Source organism: Schistocerca americana, unplaced genomic scaffold, assembly GCF_021461395.2.
Source record: "Schistocerca americana isolate TAMUIC-IGC-003095 unplaced genomic scaffold, iqSchAmer2.1 HiC_scaffold_1262, whole genome shotgun sequence".
Classification (NCBI taxonomy): Eukaryota; Metazoa; Arthropoda; class Insecta; order Orthoptera; family Acrididae; genus Schistocerca; species Schistocerca americana.
The window spans coordinates 17,501-22,500 of NW_025725333.1; positions in this window are offsets into that span (position 1 = coordinate 17,501).

Here is a 5,000-nt window from a genome sequence, read left to right on the forward strand (position 1 = left end):
TCTATGAAAATACGGCGAAACCACATGCAATACCTCCATCTATGCGAATCTGACAACACTACGTCCGCCATGTCGAGCGCACCGCAAAACATACCGCCATCTGTAGGTCTCCCGCAACATGACCTCCTGCAACGACGATACCGTCATCTATGAGACGCCAAGCCGACTAAGACAGCCATGGGCCCACAGTGCCCTTCTTTCGACCCCACCCACAAAGCCTGCATCCTCTGTCGACAACAGCACCCCAACGCCAGCGCCTCTGCCGCACGAAGTCGTGGACCGGCAATCACTCCACCTGCACCTGTTCGTGCCCCACCCCAACCGCCCAACTCGCAGCTCCAGCGGATGAACGGCGGACTTTGCTCGCACTCGCAATGTGCAATCCACCCCTATAACGTGCGTTTCATGAAGAGTTATGTCCAATATGCGACATTCCCGCTGTCCCTATACATGAGCTGCGAGCTGTACCACGTACGAGCTACAGACGCGAGCGCGTTGCTCTCTGTACGAATGCAGATGCTCAGCGGCAGCTAGGAGGCGCTCCATCCATGTCGGTACCGGTGAGCGTTGCACTCGCAGTCGCAAAAACGTACGGCAAGTATATTACTCGGAAGAGTCAATGACAGTCCAAGCCCCCCTGCGTGGGAAGAGTCTTCCTAGGCCATGACCCACCGGAAGGGCGCAGCGTCCCCCACCCCAGACATGTGACGTCACACTATCGGTATTGACGACTAGACTGATTCCTTATAATCATTTGCCATACACCGGTGGAAGCTGCCGAGACGAGTAACTACATAGCGGGCTCGCCGTGTCACTAATGTACAGAGATACAATAGTTTCGACTGGAACCGGATTAAACGTATACACGGCGCTGATTAGTAATAGATAGAGCCATCAGAATACAGATAATGTATACAACTGTCCGTATACATGCTGAAAGACTCTGCTCACAATCACACGTCAGCCAGACACTCTTATCACGCACTACTCTCTGCCTGTAACAGGCACACAGACAATATCTAAGCACCAGCATGGAACAACACCCAGTGCATCCTCTCTGCCACATTAGACAATCCACACTATCATAACCAGACCGGGAGGTCCACTCGGAAAACAGAATATCCCACCCTTCCGACAACCACCATTGCTCAGCTAAGCCACCAACACCCACACATGTCCTACACAGGGGTGCACCCAACATCACAATACTGCCTCCTGTCACACCACACAAACAATGGCACGAATGAAAGACACAGGTCTGCCACAAGCATGGAATCAGAGCGCCGCCTGTTATGAGCCAAAGGTGCACCCTGACGTGGCAAATCAGATGATGCCGCAGTCATTTACTTACGATAATCACAATCGACAAACCAGCCCCCCCCCCCCCCCCCCGAAAACACCTTTCCTTACAACAATGTGTGCCTTAACCTAACCCGTATTGTGCCTTAACCTAACCCGTATTGTGCCTTAACCTAACCCGTATTGTGCCTTAACCTAACCCATATTGCGCCTTAACCTAACCCATATTGCGCCTTAACCTAACCCATATTGCGCCTTAACCTAACCCATATTGCGCCTTAACCTAACCCATATTGCGCCTTAACCTAACCCATATTGTGCCTTAACCTAACCTATATTGTACCTTAACCTAACCCATATTGTACCTTAACCTAACCCATATTGTACCTTAACCTAACCTATATTGTACCTTAACCTAACCTATATTGTACCTTAACCTAACCTATATTGGGCCTTAACCTAACCTATATTGGGCCTTAACCTAACCTATATTGGGCCTTAACCTAACCTATATTGGGCCTTAACCTAACCTATATTGGGCCTTAACGTAACCCACGTTGCGCCTTAACCTAACCTATATTGTACCTTAACCTAACCCATATTGTACCTTAACCTAACCCATATTGTACCTTAACCTAACCTATATTGGGCCTTAACCTAACCTATATTGGGCCTTAACCTAACCTATATTGGGCCTTAACCTAACCTATATTGGGCCTTAACGTAACCCACGTTGCGCCTTAACGTAACCCACGTTGCGCCTTAACGTAACCCACGTTGCGCCTTAACGTAACCCACGTTGCGCCTTAACGTAACCCACGTTGCGCCTTAACCTAACCCATATTGCGCCTTAACCTAACCCATATTGCGCCTTAACCTAACCCATATTGCGCCTTAACCTAACCCATATTGTACCTTAACCTAACCTATATTGTACCTTAACCTAACCTATATTGTACCTTAACCTAACCTATATTGGGCCTTAACCTAACCTATATTGGGCCTTAACCTAACCTATATTGGGCCTTAACCTAACCTATATTGGGCCTTAACCTAACCTATATTGGGCCTTAACGTAACCCACGTTGCGCCTTAACGTAACCCACGTTGCGCCTTAACGTAACCCACGTTGCGCCTTAACGTAACCCACGTTGCGCCTTAACGTAACCCACGTTGCGCCTTAACGTAACCCACGTTGCGCCTTAACCTAACCCATATTGCGCCTTAACCTAACCCATATTGCGCCTTACCCTAACCCATATTGCGCCTTAACCTAACCCATATTGTGCCTTAACCTAACCTATATTGTACCTTAACCTAACCCATATTGTACCTTAACCTAACCTATATTGTACCTTAACCTAACCTATATTGTACCTTAACCTAACCTATATTGTACCTTAACCTAACCCATATTGCGCCTTAACCTAACCCATATTGCGCCTTAACCTAACCCATATTGCGCCTTAACCTAACCCATATTGCGCCTTAACCTAACCCATATTGCGCCTTAACCTAACCCATATTGCGCCTTAACCTAACCCATATTGCGCCTTAACCTAACCCATATTGCGCCTTAACCTAACCCATATTGCGCCTTAACCTAACCCATATTGTACCTTAACCTAACCCATATTGTACCTTAACCTAACCTATATTGTACCTTAACCTAACCTATATTGTACCTTAACCTAACCTATATTGTACCTTAACCTAACCTATATTGGGCCTTAACCTAACCTATATTGGGCCTTAACCTAACCTATATTGGGCCTTAACCTAACCTATATTGGGCCTTAACGTAACCCACGTTGCGCCTTAACGTAACCCACGTTGCGCCTTAACGTAACCCACGTTGCGCCTTAACGTAACCCACGTTGCGCCTTAACGTAACCCACGTTGCGCCTTAACGTAACCCACGTTGCGCCTTAACGTAACCCACGTTGCGCCTTAACGTAACCCACGTTGCGCCTTAACGTAACCCACGTTGCGCCTTAACCCAACACACGTTGCGCCTTAACCCAACACACGTTGGGCCTTAACCCAACACACGTTGGGCCTTAACCCAACACACGTTGGGCCTTAACCCAACACACGTTGGGCCTTAACCCAACACACGTTGGGCCTTAACCCAACACACGTTGGGCCTTAACCCAACACACGTTGGGCCTTAACCCAACACACGTTGGGCCTTAACCCAACACACGTTGGGCCTTAACCCAACACACGTTGGGCCTTAACCCAACACACGTTGGGCCTTAACCCAACACACGTTGGGCCTTAACCCAACACACGTTGGGCCTTAACCCAACACACGTTGGGCCTTAACCCAACACACGTTGGGCCTTAACCCAACACACGTTGGGCCTTAACCCAACACACGTTGGGCCTTAACCCAACACACGTTGGGCCTTAACCCAACACACGTTGGGCCTTAACCCAACACACGTTGGGCCTTAACCCAACACACGTTGGGCCTTAACCCAACACACGTTGGGCCTTAACCCAACACACGTTGGGCCTTAACCTGCTCTGTAATTGTCATACGACGCGTTAAATTAGTGTGGTGTTGCCTAACTGCAACCCCCGCAATATAGTTTGCTACTCGCACTGCCTGGTCCCCAGAGTATCGCTTCATGTTAAACACCTTGCAGCTATACACTGTAATGCGGATGGCAGCAGGACGTACATGCTCAATGCCCTTCGCAGTTGTTCATTGGCATTTGCATGGCGAAGCACAGCCTACGTTGTGGTACGGCGTGTGTCAACTGTCCGCTGATGTTGTACGTCCAAATCACACACTGTACTGCACATTGGTCCTCATGTACTGAATGATACATCGTGGTACATGTGTGACCGTACCACGACTGCGCCAACAACGGCGAACCATACGGTCCAAATATTGTGCACTCAGCTACGTGTCGTCTCCCTATAAGAGCTGGATTGCAGTATGGTATGCCGTGGATGGCGATCAGCATGAGCCGTCTGTTGATGTAGTGGCGCGTGTTGTCAGACGTAGTCGTCTCTTCTCACACACCGTGATAGCATGGTGCACTGCGTTCCACATCTGCGACATGCGACAGAGGCCGGTTGACAGTCGTTCGCGCAATGGACATCGCATACGTACGGGGGCCACCTTCCACGTGTTCGCGAAGCGTGCACATGTTGTTGCGTGTATGTGGGCAGACATAGTGTGTCGTGACACCTGACACAGGCATGCAACAATCGTTGAATTTGCAAATGGCGATGGACGTCTACGTTTGCTGGTGACGTTACGCAAATGAACAACTGGTAAACGGTTGTGGTGCGGTTGTTCTCGCTAGAGGTGAATCAGTGATGGCGACGATCGGTTGAGCTACCAACCGGTTGTTTCAGCGATACCCACCATGCCCACGAACGTGAATGGCATGTGGGTGTGAAGCGATACGCGGCGGTGGCTGGGTGGGACCGTCCCCGGCCGGTGAGGGGGGGCCTCCCGGCGTGCTGGCCGCGCGGTGCGTGGGCGCACGCGCTACAGCCGGCTGGTGGGGGCGGCCAGTGGCAGGCGCGCCGGCCGACGGAGGCGGCAGGCGGCGCAGCTGCGCGCCGGCGCACCCTGCACGCGGCGCCGTGCGGCCAAAGTAGGTCCTCGCGGGCCCGGTGCGAAGCGCGGTGGACATCTGCAGTGTGCTGGTCCGATTGAGGACTGTGTGCGCTGAGGA